Consider the following 16,785-nt stretch of genomic DNA (forward strand, 5'->3'; position numbering starts at 1 on the left):
GAGATATAGATTAGATAGATAGATAGATAATCATGTCATCAACCAATAGAGTTTTACTTCCTCTTTGCTAATCTGGATGCCTTTTATTTCTTTTTCTTGCCTAACTGCTCTCGAGAATTTCCATCCAGTAAAATCCTATAGAAAAGTAAGAACAGACATCCTTGTTTTGTTCCTGATCTTAGGGAAGAAAACTTTCAATCTTTTCACTATTAAATATGATGTTAACTGTGAGTTGTTTGTTTGTTTGTTTTGTAGATGCCCTTCATCAGGCTGAGGATTATCTTATTTTCTCTTTCATTTTTGAAGTACACGTTTACCAAACGTAAAATTCTTGGTTGGGCAGGGTTCTTTCCCTCCTTTCATCACTCTGAATATGTCCTCCCTCTGCCTTCTGTTTTATTTTTAATGGGAAATCAGCTGTTAATCTTATTGAAGATCCCCTGTACATGATGAGTCACTTTTGTGGTTATGATGTGTCCAGGTGTGGATCTCTTTGAATTTATCCTCCTTGGAGTTTGCTGAGTTTCTGGGATGTGGAATGAATGGGTTTTTTTCATTAAGTTGGCCTGTTTTCAGTCATTATTTCATCAAATATCTCAACTGAGATATATGTGAGACTCCATTTTCATTTATTTTTTAAAATTTTTCAGTTTAGGGCAGCCCCGGTGGCGCAGCGGTTTAGTGCCGCCTGCAGCCCAGGGCGTGATCCTGGAGACCGGGGATCGAGTCCCACATCAGGCTCCCTGCATGGGGCCTGCTTCTCCCTCTGCCTGTGTCTCTGCCTCTCTCTCTCGCTCTGTGTCTCTCATGAATAAATAAAAAATAAAATCTTTAAAAAAAAATTTTTTTTCAGTTTAAATTCAATTAGCCAAAATATAGTACATCATTAGTTTCAGATGTAGTGTTCAATAATTTATCAGTTGCATTAAATAGGGCACATGATGTGATAAGCACTGAGTGTTATACACAACTGATAAATTATCATACTTTCATTTAGATATGGTTTCCTTTAGCTCTTTGTACATATTTAAAACAGCAGACCTAAGGGCGCCTAAGTGGTTCAGTCAGCTAAGCATCTGCCTTTGCTCACGTTGTATCTCAGGTCCTGGCATGGAGCCCCTCCCCCTACCATTGGCTCTGTGCTCAGCAGGGAGTCTACTTCTCTCTCTCTCTCTGTCCCTCCCCTCACTCATGCTTGCTCTTGCTCTCTCTCAAATAAATAAATAAAACTTAAAAAAATAAAATAGCAGATCTAAAGTATTTGTTTAGCAATTCCAGTGTCTGGGCTTCCTCGGGAACAGTTTTTATCAATTGCTTTCCCCCCCACCACATATACAGATTGTATTTTCTTACAGTTTCTTTGCATGTTTCATAATTTTTGTTGAACACTGCACATTTCAAATAATATAATGTAGCAACTCTGGAAGCCAGCTTTCACCCCTTCATAGGGTTTGTCATTGTTGCTGCTTAATGTGGTGGGTGGTTGTTTGGTGACCTTCCTGAACTAATTCTGCAAAGTCTGTATTCTAAGTCATGTGTGATCACTGAAGCCTTTGCTCAGTTAACTTACCGGTCAGCTAATGATTAGACAGAGATTTCCTTAACCTCCTAGAACCAATAAATCTCCCCCTTTCACTGTGGGGTTCTGTTTGCATGTTGGGGCATGCCTTCAACACAGTGTATACCTTGGTCCACCTTTCACATCCTGCTTGTGCATAACTTCAATGTCAGTTAGAGGTGAGAGATTATTGCCTTCTCAAGTCTTTTCTGAACATGCACATGATGTTTGGCCAACAAATGTACATGTATTACAGAAACATCTGAGCTTTTAAAAGCTCCCATAAATAAATAAATAAATAAATAAATAAATAAATAAATAAATGAATGGCTCAATGGACACCTTACTCCTTAGCCTTTCCTTTTAAGCTCTATATTAGTCTATTGTCCACCCCAACTGTTATCCATTGCCTCATGCAGCTATGGTGTTAAAATATTCAACAAACATCACTGGGGAGAGGTTTTAAGCACTGGGGATGATTTAATTAAGGTCAAAAAAGGACAAACCTTCCCAGTAAGGTCTTGAAGGGAACCACTAGGTAAGTTAGATGATGACTATTCTACCTGATCTGGCTACTACCTAGCTCTCCAACCTCACCTCCCACCTCCCACCCCAAGGTAGCTGACATTCTTGGCGTTTCTTGAACAAGACTGTTCCTGCCCCAGGGCCTTTGCACATACTATTTTCCTCTGCCTGAAAAGCTCTTTCCTATGATCTCTGCTTGGCTGGCTTCATCACTTCATTACGATCTGCGATTAAACAGTACTTCATCAAACAGGTTTTCCGACCACCCTCTCTAATAAAACCTCCTTCTCACCCAACTCCTAGCACCAACACTAGCTATTTCTCTTTTTGTTTTTTCCTGGTAGTACTTATCACAATCTACCATGATATCATATACATACTTGCTATTGCCTGATTTCCCTGTTGGAACCTAAGTTCTGTGAAGATGAACTCTAACTAAATTGTATCCCTAGCTCCTAAGACAGTGCCTGGATCTGCCAAAAATGCTTAAAAATGAAGCAGTCTTCTAAGATGGATCCATATTTGTCACCTTAACTAAGGTGGACTATGCTTCCCAGAATTCCCTTCCTGTGTAGTTCCAAATTATCATGGGGTACTTTGCCCAAGATTTGGAAGGCAACCATGAAGGAGCAGCCATGTTCCTCTACACTCAGGAAGTTCGTGCAAGCACCAGGCACCGTTGTAGAGATATACACTATCACTTGTCTGCTGGGTCAACTGGTTGAGATGGAGCAGCAGCCAGGCCTGCTGCTCCCCAAGCTCTAGCTTCACCAACTCCTGGGCCAGGTGCATACAAAGAACACCCATACTCTGCAGATTTTCATTATCAAAGTTGGAAGAAATGTCAGTGAGAAACCAACACAGTTCCAATCCATCCTTGTGGGTTCTAGTTCAATCTCTACGGTTCCAGCTTTTTCTTGTTCCCCTAACCCCACATCACCTGCCTCTTTCCTTCCCAACTGCCTCCCTATGGACTTCAAGATCTAGCACCAGATACAGAGAAAACAACTTCACATAGACAGGGTAATGAATTCTCACAACTATGCAAAGTCAAATCTTTATAACAGACCTCTTATAATCCAAGTGGTTCTGCTTCTCTGATTGAACCCAGCTGATACACTCCTGCCCCTGGTGTCCCGTAACGTCAATTGTTAATCTGTTTATCTTCAACTGCTTTTATTTTTTATTTTTAAAAAGATTTTATTTATTTGTTTGTTTGAGAGAGAGAGACCAAAAGCAGGGGGCAAGGGGCAGGGGGGAGGGGCAGAGGGAGAGGGAGAAGTAGACTTCCCACTGAGCAGGAAGCCTGATGCAGGGTTCAATCCCAGGCCACCGAGATCATGATCTGAGCTGATGGCAGGCGCTTAACTCACTGAGCCACCTAAGCACCCCCATCTGCTCTTAAACAAAGTTCCCCAACTTAGAAAAAAAACTCTTGTCAACCTGACACACTCCTTCAACTATAGCCCACTTTTCCCTTCCCAAGTCAAACTCTTGAAAGCCCAGCCTTCACTGACAGTCTTCAATTTATGAATTCCTCTAGCTCTTGCTAGATCCACAATACGCTCCATTTGCAAAATCCAAAGAACACTTTTCCAGTTCCCACCTAACGAAAGCTTGTATTTTGTAGTTGTGTTTTCCGTGGCTTGGCACTTTGAACTCCATGCCACGCTCCACCTTTGGCCTCCGTGGCACCAAGTTTTCCTGGTTTCCCTCCATTCTTCATTTTCCTTTCCCTGGCTGGCTTCTTTCTTTTCCACCTGTGTGTTAAATGTTGGGGTCTTCCAGACAGACATCTCCCCTTGCCCTTCTGCACTCTCCTTCATTGTTTCCTCAACCTCCATGCCTCCAATTACCACCCAGATGCCAACATAACTTCCATCTCTCCAGCCTCCAGATCTGCTTAGCTATGTCCACAGTGACCTCAGATTCAACATGTCCTAAATCCATCCCTGATCATCCCTGCAATCTGATGACTCCATCATGCTTCCAGTCGTGGCCAAAGCCAGAATCCTATTAACCCTTGGCTGCGTCTTCTCACATCTCTCCAATGACCAGGTGCTGGCAACTCGGTCTCTTAAATGTCCCCATCCACTCACTTCTCTCCATCCCTATGGTCACCACACTCATCCTCCTGATGCCTTGCCCCTGTCCCCATCATCTCATTCTTCACAACGAGGCCTCCCTTTCACCTGTCCTGCTGCCTCATTTAAATAACTTTCGGGATTGCAACAGTATACCAGAAGGATCTTTATAAAGTGCAGGTGCAATCATGATACTTCTCTGCCTCCAACCCTTTGAAGGTTATCCATTGTCCTTAGGATAAAATATAACACTCTCAGGACCTTGCACATCTGCTCTGTCTCCTCAGCCCTACTCTTCTAAGCCCTCTGTCTCTTCCTTGTCCACTCTGCAGGCACTCCACAGCATTCCTGGAATGAAAGCATTTATCCACCTTCTGGCTTTTGCATCCTCTGCCTGGAATGATCTTCTTGACCTCTTTTTTTCCAGCTAATTCCTGCTCTTCCTTCAAATGCTGGCTCGAACCTCCTTGCTTGCTATCCCCAGATTAGAGTACAGCACCTGCTCTTCTTGATGCCATATCACACCTGTCATGATATATTAAACATCTGTCCACTAGCAGATGCATGAAGATGGCATGTGGTCCTGTCTCATCCGCCCACCATATATACTACTAGGGCTGGCACCATGGCAATGCTTGCTCATGGCAAGTGATTAACAAGTGCTGGTCAAATTAGTAAATTCAAAAGGTTTGAAAACTATCTAGACCAATATTCTCATTTTACAGACAGAAAGGGAAAAAAGAAAAAAAAATCAAAGGTAGCCCACAAGGAATTTCTATTTCTATTTCCCAGGAGGTAAGAGTTTTTAGTTGTTTATGCAGGCCTCTTGACCTTGGAAAGCTTAAGGGGGGGCTGATAGATGGGAGATATGGCTATGTAGATATTCTCTCTCTCTCTCTCTCTCTCCCTTTCCCTCTCCCTCTCTCCTAAGGACACAAAGGAGCAAACTATTCTGACTATGTCCTCACCTCCTCCTTGCTAAATGGGTCCCCAGCCTGCTGCCTTAGAGGGATTTTCCTGCTAATCCATTCCTGCTCTGCTGGTCACGCAAGGGCATGGTAGATGGGATGGGGTGTTCTAATTCGAGGACTTTGGGAGTGAGGCTGAAGGATTTCAATTAGCTCCAAGAGACAAACATCAGTCTTCATTACTCATTTGAGATTTATGAAGTGGGGCAGCATGGCAAGGGTCCAAGCTGTGTCAAGTGGGGCCACTATCTGGGCCCAACTGTCCTTCCTAGCTTCATTTCCCTTCATATCCCATCCCATATCCCCAAACTCCCGCTGCTCTCCCAAAATTCAACTTTCTTTCATGCCTCTGGGGTTTTCTGTATGATGTTTTCTTCACTATTTTTCTCTTCTGCCCTCGGCTGTAAAACTTCTTCAAGGCAGAGCTCATGGGTTACCTCCTCTGTAAGCTTATCCTCTCCACATAGAAAGAGTCCTGTACTTCCCTCCGAGCACCACTAGAGCATTACTTCATACCTCAGCTAGTACACTCACTCTAGCTGGTGATGGCTCTGTCTTCTCCACAAAATCGCAGGCAAAGCGGGGGTCTTCCTGCACCCTGGACCCACCCTGGTGCCTGCCCACACTACTGGGTGCCCCACTGTGTCACAATCCTGTGAGGTACTGTCTGCAAATGCACCAGGGTTTCCTTCCTTCAGGCAGGGCAGGAGCTTGCAGAACTTTCTGTAACCAGAAAGTGAGATCTGCCCTACCACCACACAAACCAAAGGTCCTCAGCCTCAGCATGACATGAGTCGGCCAAACATGAGGGACCCCAGGGAGTCTAGGCTCCAGAGGGGAGCCCACTGTGATGTATGTGCAGGAGTGGGGGCAGAGGAGCTCTCAGCAGAGACCCTAGAGGAGTGAGTCACTGGAAGGCAGCCAAGTGTGGCCAGATGAGAGGGAGCTGGGTTAAGGAGAGATCTGCTTGGCCACTCCTCTGGATGAGGACACCCATGATACAAAGCTCCACCTGTCAGGCCCTCCACGCAGTTCCTCCGCCTGATGCTCCCAGGCCTGGCCCCATGCCCGCCACCAGCAGCTGCTTCCTTCCCTCCCTTCATGGGCAGCCTTTGGTCCTCTCCCAGGGACAGCTGTATCACACCACGGGTGGGAGGTGGTGCATCATGGGCCTCCCAGCTCTGGCTTCTAATTGCAACCTTCGAATCACTGGAGCCTCCTCAGGAGCCAGCAGCAGAGAGTAGCTCCATGGCATCTGGGTGTCCCCAATTTGAGTGACAAGAAAAAGTGTTTCCAGGTGATCAAGAGCTCTCTTTGAGGCCCCTTTCATTTTCCAAGGTCCCCTGGCTCAGCTCTACACTGTGGCCATGCCCAGGACCCCTGTCCTCCCTCTGCAGAGCCTCCTGGACAGCCTGCAGGCAACTCAGACAGCAAGACAATAAAGCAAACAACCATAGTGAATGCCTAAAGAGAGACACAGAGCATAATTTTATTTTTTAATTTTTAATTTTATTTTTTATAAAAGCAATATCAACTCAGAAAATTATCTACACATGTATATACACATATATGTATAAACAGATATGTATGTATATACATATATACACACACACACACACACACACACACACACACACACGAATGTCTAAACAAAGAAATGTTTGGCTGGCCCTGGCACAGGGCGGTAGTCAATCTCCTTGGAATACGTTCAGTAACTGTGGTCTGTTTCCATGAGGAGCCCATGCCACAAACCATGAGAATAGAGTGAGGACTGGTGACAAAATGAGTGCTCAGGTATCCTAGGCCTGGTACAGAGATGTCAAGTGTTTGGGTTGAGACAGGTGCACCAACTGTGGCATCAGGCCACCAGAAAATAGCATTATCCTTTGCTATGCATGTACGGAGGATGGTTTGGAGCTCTGATGGGCATTACGTTTTATTTGACCTTAAATGTAAAGTCCCTGGGGTGAGGGGCTCCTTAAGCTTTGTGTCTTCGGTCTCTCATGAAAAACAGATGCCTGTAAGTGCTTGAGAATAAGTTTTGTACATTTGGCATTTCCCAGCATACCCAGAAAAGAGTACGCTGCACCAGCCCTAATGAAGGCAAAAGGCTTTACTGACCTAATCCAATGGGGACAAGGAGGGCCCAGCAGAAGGCATGGCCTCCACTTTCTGATCATCCCTGTCACCCAAGTGATGAGGTTCTTGGAAAACTATCTGAGCTGAGACAGGATGGATAATTGTGCAGGAGCTAAGGAGATGGTATATATATAATATTTTAAAAACGTATTTGAGAGAAAGAGTGCATGCACAAGCAGGGGGAAGGGAGCAGAGGGAGAGGGAGAAGCAGACTACTTGCTAAGCAGGGAGTCTAATGCAGGGCTGGATCCCAAGACCATAAGATCATGACCTGAGCAGAAAGCAGATGCTTAACCAAACGAGCCACAACGGTGCCCCAAGGAGATGGTATATTTTTATTATTTAGTATTCCAGATATTGATAATTTATTCCAGATATTTATTATTTAACCCCCCCCCCCCGAAATAACATTTTTATTTCCTTCTTTTTCCAATGCTTTTGTTTGATCTTTATTTTTACCAATAAAAATCTTTAAAATTCCCACAGGTGGTTAGGCCATAATCCTGATAAACTTTTAAACCATGTTTCCCCTGAAGTTTAAGAATGTTACTTGTTAGGTACACCTGGGTGGCTCGGCAGTTGAGTGTCTTTGAGAGCCTTTGGCTCAGATCATGAACCCAGAGTCCTGGGATCAAGTCCTGCATCAGGCTCCCTGCATGGAGCCTGCTTCTCCCTCTGCCTATGTCTCTGCCTCTCTCTCTGTGTCTCTCATGAATAAATAAATAAAATCTTTTTAAAAAAGGAATGGTACTTGTTAAAAATAATATAAATACAATTTTATATGACTGCATAATATTCCATCCTATGGATATAGTCATTCATTCAACAACTTTTTATTTTATGCCTGCTGTGTGATAGGCATTAATCAAGCACTGGGTGTATCAAAAATTACTCATCTGCCTCCAGCTGAATGCAGAAGCTATTTACAATTTTTCACTATTAAATAACATTGTGACAAGCATCTTTATTTGTAGGAGGATTTTTGTATTTCAAGTTCTTTTCCTAGGACAGATTCTTAGAAGTTGAATTACTAGGTCAAAGAATAACAAATGAGATTCTGGACATCTTATGCACAACTGCTTTCCAAAAAGTCAGGCCAATTTGTACTTTCTTTATCAGAAGAGTGTCAATTTCATACATCCTGACATTATTCAATTCTGTCACCAGAAAGAAATGTATGAGTACCTTCTTTGATTATTTTGTATTTCTTACTAGTTTTTCTTGTGTTTATGAATTGTTTCCTTCCTTTGCAGGTCAGCTATTCATATCCAGTTATCTACTGGAGCATCTTACTTAGAGGTTTATGTAAGTTCTTTACATAGTGGGGCACTTGGGTGGTTCAGCCTGTTAAGTGCCTTCCTTCTGGTCATGGTCTCAGGGTCCTGGGCTGGAGCCCCATGTTGGGCTCCCTGCTCAGCAGCGAGTCTGTTTCTCCCTTTGCCCTTCCCCCTGCTCATGGTTATGCTCTCTCTCTCAAATAAATAAATAAGATTTTTTTTAAAAAAGTTCTTTATATAGTAAAATATTTACCCTATCACTTTTAAAAACACATCTCCTTTTTGGTAATAGCTATGATTTTTATCCTTTTACTAATTTTAATTTTTTAATAAAAATCATCAAAACCACAGATGAATATAGTTTCAAAACTCAAGTGGTAGCACCATCAAGAAAATGAAAAGACAATCACAGAATGGGAGGAAATATTCACAAATCATATGTCTGATCGCAGTCTAGTATCCAGAGTATATAAAGAACTCTTAACAAGTCAGCAACAAAATGAAAAACAATCCAATTAAGAAATAGGTAAAGGATATGAATAAACATTTCTCTAAAGAAAACAAATTGCTAATATCCACATGAAAAGATACTCAACATCGTTAGTCATTAAGGAAATGACAACCAAGACCACTAGGCTGAGCATATTTTATTTAAAAGAGAGAGAGAGAACGAAGAAGAAAGAGAGAAAAAAAAGAAAAGAGAAAAAGGAAAAGAAAAGAAAAACAATGGGTGTTGGCAAGGATGTGGAGAAATCAAAACTCTTGTACAGGGCAGCTCCGGTGGCTCAGCGGTTTAGCACCACCTTCAACCCAGGGCATGATCCTGGAGACCCAGGATCGAGTCCCACGTCAGGCTCCCTGCATGGAGCCTGCTTCTCCCTCTGCCTGTGTCTCTGCCTCTCTTTCTCTCTCTCTCTCTCTGTGTCTCTCTCATGAATAAATAAATAAAATCTTAAAAAAAAAAAAAAAAAACTCTTGTACATTGCTGGTGAGAATGGAAGATGGTATAGCCACTATGGAAAATAGTTTGAAAATTCCTCAGAAAGTTAAACAGGATTACCATACAACCCAACAATTATACTCCTAGGTATACACACGAATAACTGAAAATATGTATTCAAACAAATACCTGAACACGAACGTTCATAGCATCACTATTCACGATGGCCAAAAAGTGGAAATAACCCAAATGTCCTTTGGTTAATGAATGAGTAAACAAAGGTGGTGTTATCCACCCAACGGAACATGATTCAGCCATAGAGAGGAATGAAGAAGCATTTACACACGCTACAACATGGACATACCTTGATAACACGATGCTAAGTGAAAGAAGCCAACACAAGAGGTCACACAGTGTATGATTCCAATTGTATTAAACTCCCGAAATAGATAAATTTGTGGAGACAGAAAGCGGACTGGTAGTTGCCAAGAGCTGGGGGTTTGGGGCAAGGAGACAGGAATGTGACTGCTTACTAAGTTTCCTTTGTGGGGGAAGAAGAAAATGTCTTAGAACTAAAGACAGGCAGTGGTTGCACAATACTTTTAATGTGCTTAATGCCACTGAAATGTACACTTTAAAATGATTAATGAACAGGGCGCCTGGGTGGCTCAGTTGGTTAAGTGGCCAGACTCTTGATTCTGGCTCAGGTCATGGTCTCAGAGTCGTGGGATTGAGCCCCGTGTTGGGCTCCATGCTCGATGGGGATTCTGCTTGAGGATTTATTCTCTCTCTCTCTCTCTCCCCCCCTTCTCACCCCACACATGCATTCTCTCTCTGTAAAATAAATAAATCTTTAAAAACTTAAAAAAATAAAATGGGGGATCCCTGGGTGGCACAGCGGTTTGGCGCGTGCCTTTGGCCCGGGGTGTGATCCTGGAGACCCAGGATCGAGTCCTACGTCGGACTCCCTGCATGGAGCCTGCTTCTCCCTCTGCCTGTGTCTCTGCCTCTCTCTCTCTCTGTGTGTGTGTGTGACTATCATGAATAAATAAATAAAATCTTAAAAAAATAAAATAAAATGGTTAACAGTTTGTTTTTCAAGTGAAAATTTTAAAAAATTAAATGGTAAGGACACCTTCTTTTTTTTTTTTTTTTTAAGTAGGCTCCATGCTGAGCATGGGGCTTGAACTCACAACCCTGAAATCAAGACCTGAATGGAGGTCAAGTGTTGGATGCTCCATGGTGAATAAAACAACCAATAGTTACTTGTTTCCCCTTCCACACTTCCAGTTCTACTTCCCAAAAGCAGTCTTGCGTTTTACCTCTTTCCCCTTGTAGTAGTTAGTAATAAACTTGATATTTCCAATTATTACAGGTACACTATTTCTTCATTTACTAATTTTATTTTATTTTATTTTATTTTTCATTTACTAATTTTAAATGTTACCTGGTGACTTACTATTATGATAGATAAGACACAGTTCCCTTAGATTTCCAACCATCTCTACCTCCTTTTCTTCTCAACACAGACATACAAATATTTCAGTTAAACAATCAGTGCTTGGGATCCCTGGGTGGTGCAGTGGTTTGGCGCCTGCCTTTGGCCCTGGGCACGATCCTGGAGACCCGGGATCGAATCCCATGTCGGGCTCCCGGTGCATGGAGCCTGCTTCTCTCTCTGCCTATGTCTCTGCCTCTCTCTCTGTGTGACTATCATAAATAAATAAAAATTAAAAAAAAAACAATCAGTGCTTAAATTATGACTGTATAAATGTCATTCTGCAGAGACAGGTGGGGAATAATGACATTTCCACTCTTGTTCCATTTTTAATTTTTCTTGAAGTTAATAATTCCTTTGTTATTTTATTTGTATAACTTTCTGCATACATGTTCTGAACTTCTCCCAAATAACTCTACTATGGGAGACATTGTGTGGAGTGCTTTGTTTCCAGGAGATACCCCTTGGGGCCCTCTGCTGCTCACCTGCACTCGGTCCTCTTTCCCTGTACCTCATGGTGTCCTCTACCTCTCTTCTACTGAAGTGCACCTCCCATAAAAAGGAATCACCTGAGTGGCTCAGTTGGTTAAGCAACTGTCTCTTGGTTTTGGTTCAGGTCATGGTCTCAGGGTCCTAAGATGGAGCCCCACATCAGCCCCACCAACCCAGCAGGGAGTCTGCTTCCCCCCCACACTCTCTCCCCTGTCCCTCCCCCTGCACTCGTGCACTCTCTCTCATGCTCTCTCAAAATAAAAAATAATAATAATCTTTAAAAAAAAATCACAGAGATATCTTTTTCTGGCATCCTCGGTTATCTAGAAATAATATGTGTTCTGCTTTCACACTTTATTAGTCATGGGTATGAAATAACACATGGAAAATAATTTTCCTCCAGAATGCCAAAGGCATAACAACACCATCGTCCAGAGTCGCTCTAGAAAAGCTCAATACCATCCCATTCCCATTCCTGTACCTGACATGTGTTGTTCCTCTGGAAAACTGTAGAACCCCCTCATTGACCCTGTTGTCATAACATTTCACAATGCTGCACCTTGGCGTCACTTTTGTCATTTATTGTGCTGGGTGCTTTGGTCTGCAGATGTGTTCCTTCTACAAGTTTTTTAGCCTCGGTCGTCTCTGTTTCTCTTTCTGGAACTGTTTTTTTATATTGAACCTTCCAGATAGACATTCCATGTCCCTAATCTGCTCTGTGTACTTTTCAACTCTTTGTCCTTCTTTGCTACTTTGTGAGAGATTTCCTTGACTTCATTCTCTACTCTAATGAAATTCTGAGTTCACGGACTTCTTGAACTCTATGTGGATACTATCTGGAAGTTTCTGAAGTTTTCTTCTGAACTTGTATTGTCTTTGTATCTTATAGATAGCTTCCTCCTGGTTGTTTATTTTAGTTCTTTTGTTCATGCAGTCTTTCCTAATATGTCAGATGATCCCTGGTTAGCTGTTTATACTAGCTTCCATGTGGAAGCTCCGATGGTAGAGCTCATCAACTGGCAAATTTCATTTCTGGGAGAGTGGGCAGGGAGTGAGCCCCACACTGGTGCCTCCGGGAGATCTGGCTGTGAAGGGCTTTGTTCTGAGGCCTTGGCTTTCCCCAGAAAACATCTGATCACTGGCCTGGGAGGTAGATATTCTTGGCTCATCTGGATGGAGTGCAAGTTCCAAACTAATCTCCTTGTTTTCAACCCTGGGGTACCCCACCTTCTGCCACATAGAGTCTCTGAGTTGGGACTCAGGACTTCATCTGAGTCCATTTCTCCAATCTGGTTCACAGCTGCAGTATAAATGCCTGTTTGATAGATGCAACAGAGGGGAGTGGAAGGACCAGTTCTTACAGACTGGTACCCTCTCCGCCTGATTTCAGCCCTCCCCTACACCACCCATGATGACTCCAGCTCAAGCTTGCCTGGGCTCAAGAGAGCACATTTGCTCTCTTGTTAGTATCTCTTTAATTCTTTCCAAAATGTGTTGAAACATGTCATTTGATAATGATCCCGCTCCCATTCTTTGTCCTTGTAGGTCTTTGTCCTTCTTCCTTCCTACTATTGTAGCCAATCTTAGGAAATGGGGGTGTATAACCAATCTGCTACTTCAGATGAAGTCCTTTGTTGTACTTTGACATATGAAGCCTGTTAAGGATCAAATTATGTCCCCTCTGAAAGATATGTTGAAGTCCTAAACCCCCAGTATGTGGCCTTACTTGGAAATAGGGTTGTTGCAGATATTTGTTGAGATGTGGTCCCACTGGAGTAGGGTGAGCCTGTAATCCAGTATGACCAGTGTTCTTATAAGAGAGAGACACACGGGGCTCCTGGGGGGCTCAGTCAGTTGAGCAGCCAACTCTTGACTTCAGCTCAGGTCATGATCTTGGGGTCCTGGGATCAAGCCCTACATGGGGCCCCACACTCATTGGGAGTCTATTTAAGATTCCTTCTCTGCCTCTGCCCCTCTCCCCGCTCACATGTGCACACACTCTCTCTCAAATAAATAAATAAATAAACCTTTAAGAAAAAGGCGAGATAGAGAAAGATACACAGGAGAACCCTAAGTGAGGACGGAGACAGAGACTGAAATAATGCACCTACAAGCCAAGAACTACCAGCAAACACCAGAAACTAGACGAACCAAGGAAGGATTCTTCCCTACAGGTTTCAGGGGGAGTATGGCCCTGCCAACAGCTTGATTTTGCCATTTTAGCCTCCAGCAAAGTGAGATGATAAATTTTGATTGTTTCAAACCACCCTGTTTATGGTACTTTATTACAAAAGCCCCAGGAAACTAATACAGAGCCCTTAACTTTCTGTGAGCACATAAATCAACGTTTCTTTCACTGTGTTATATTTTACTGCTTTAAAACTCAGTGGCCCTCTTGTTCCCCAAAAGCTTCCTTCTACATTCTTCAAGGGTTGGGTTTTTTTTTTTTTCAATGGTTTGATTTTCCTCCCTCTCAAATTTAACCTTTTAATCCATCTAGAATTTATCTAGGCATGCAGCCTGAGGTGAGACTCTAAAACACCCTCTTCTCCCTATGAATAGCTAACCAGATGCCTAACCTTGCCTAATTTATCAAAAGATCTTTCCATCCCTGTTGACTTGTGAGGTCCCCTCTGCCATACAATTAATTTACATGTACATAAAAGTATGTTTCTAGGCTATTTATTCTCTTCCACTGATTGCTCATTTTTTTTTTTTTTTTTTTAATTTATGATAGTCACAGAGAGAGAGAGAGAGAGGCAGAGACACAGGCAGAGGGAGAAGCAGGCTCCATGCACCGGGAGCCTGACGTGGGATTCGATCCCGGATCTTCAGGATCGCGCCCTGGGCCAAAGGCAGGCGCCAAACCGCTGCGCCACCCAGGGATCCCCTGATTGCTCATTCTTAAGCCATTAATTACATCAGTTTTAGTCCTTAAAATGTGTTTCAATATTTAGCAGGGCAATTTTCTCCTCAACGCAATCTTTTCCAGTTTTTAAGTTACTCTTATTTATTCTTCCAGATAAATCTTAGAAAAAGCTAAGTCCCAAAATAAATCCTCTACTAAGGTTTCAGCTGCAAACAGGAGAAGTATAAATTACACTGGGAAGGGCTGACATTTCTACAAATTCCATAGCTCCCATCCAGAAACAAAGCGGATGTCTCTATTCATTCATCTGCTTTATATCTCTCAGTAAACTTTATGATTTTCAACAGGGCCACCCCATCTAAAATACCCTCCAAGCCACTCCTTATCTTCCATTGTTATAATGAGAACAAGAAAAGCAGCTGAGAAACTTCACTAAGACACCCATTTTGGCAACTGTTCTAAACATTTTTATAAGCATCATTTCACCAGGGGTGCCTGGGTGGCTCAGTCGGTTCATCATGTGCCTTCAGAGCAGGTCATAATCCTGGAGTCTCAGGATCCAGCCCCCGCCCCCCCCCCCCCCACCCAGTGCTGGGCTCCCTGCTTAGCGGGGACTCTGCTTCTCCCTCTCCCTCTGCACCCCCCCGACTTGTGTTCTCTCTTGCACATGCTCACTCTCTCTCTCAAATAAATAAAATATTTTATACCACCTCACACCAGTGAGAATGGGGAAAATTAACAAGGCAGGAAACCACAAATGTTGGAGAGGATGCGGAGAAAAGGGAACCCTCTTACACTGTTGGTGGGAATGTGAACTGGTGCAGCCACTCTGGAAAACTGTGTGGAGGTTCCTCAAAGAGTTAAAAATAGACCTGCCCTACGACCCAGCAATTGCACTGTTGGGGATTAACCCGAAAGATTCAGATGCAATGAAACGCCGAGACACCTGCACCCCGATGTTTCTAGCAGCAATGTCCACAATAGCCAAACTGTGGAAGGAGCCTCGGTGTCCATCGAAAGATGAATGGATAAAGAAGATGTGGTTTATGTATACAATGGAATATTCCTCAGCCATTAGAAACGACAAATACCCACCATTTGCTTCAACGTGGATGGAACTGGAGGGTATTATGCTGAGTGAAGTAAGTCAATCGGAGAAGGACAAACAGTGTATGTTCTCATTCATTTGGGGAATATAAATAATAGTGAAAGGGAATATAAGGGAAGGGAGAAGAAATGTGTGGGAAATATCAGAAAGGGAGACAGAACATAAAGACTCCTAACTCTGGGAAACGAACTAGGGGTGGTGGAAGGGGAGGAGGGCGGGGGGTGGGGGTGAATGGATGACGGGCACTGAGGGGGGCACTGGACGGGATGAGCACTGGGTGTTATTCTGTATGTTGGCAAATTGAACACCAATAAAAATAAATTTATTATAAAAAAATTAAAAAATAAAATCTTTAAAAAAAAGGCATCATCTCACTAAATCCTTGCAACAGTATGAATGACTCCTATTATTTCCACTTCCACATTAAAAACTAAGGCACACGGGGATCATTAGTTCAAAATCATAGCAGGTTTCCAACCCAGGCAATTTTACTCTGGAGCCCATGGTTTTATCTGAAAATATTTTTACTATCCAGCCATAAAAAGGAATAAGGATGCCTTTTTTTTTTTTAAAGATTTTATTTATTTATTCATAGAGACACAGAGAGAGGCAGAGACACAGGCAGAAGGAGAAGCAGGCACCATACAGAGAGCCCGACGTGGGACTTGATCCCTGGTCTTCAGGATCACGCCCCGGGCTGCAGGCGGCGCTAAACCGCTGCGCCACCAGGGCTGCCCAAGGATGCCTTTTATATGCTAGTATAAAAAGACTGCCCAGATAGTTGGTTAAGTGAAATACAAGATTCTGAACTATCATTTGTAGAAAAAGTGGGGAAGAGGGTCATATTTCAGGATACTCATGTTTGCCTGCACACGAAAATATTTGGAGAGAGGCAACAAGAAATTAGTAAATGAATGGTTCTCTCTTTGGAGTTGAATAGGAATGTGGCACCAGGGGGACAAGGGTGGGAGGGATCTTTTCACTTTTTTTTCCTTTAAAAAATTCTTTTTTAAATCTTTTTTTTTTTCATTTTACCTATTCAAAACTTACATACATTTAAATTTTTTAATTTAAAATAAAATGCATACCAGGCACTCAGTAAGTATGATTTGAGTGCATGCCTGGAGAGTTCAGATTTTTATAAAGGTGTGTTTATGACCTTGCTGTTCAAGTGAATAAGATCTATTTTCTAAGATCCTTTCAAGCTGGCTGCGGTTATGTAGGAAAATATACAATTGATTTCTAAAAATCTTGCTCCCAGCACTTTTATTCCTGATACTGACCTTGCCTGTTAATTCTCTTTTCCATTGATTCTCCTGGGTTTTCA

The 16,785-nt window shown here is 42.8% G+C and overlaps 1 protein-coding gene across 3 annotated transcripts in view; it reads right to left on the reverse strand.

Moving 5' to 3' along the window:
• HIP1 (huntingtin interacting protein 1) overlaps nt 1–16,785 on the reverse strand; it is a 158,177-nt gene that overhangs the window by 113,471 nt on the left and 27,921 nt on the right. The gene's annotated exons all lie outside the window — the stretch shown is intronic.

The sequence above is a fragment of the Canis lupus genome, chromosome 6, assembly GCF_003254725.2.
Source record: "Canis lupus dingo isolate Sandy chromosome 6, ASM325472v2, whole genome shotgun sequence".
NCBI classification, from domain to species: domain Eukaryota; kingdom Metazoa; phylum Chordata; class Mammalia; order Carnivora; family Canidae; genus Canis; species Canis lupus.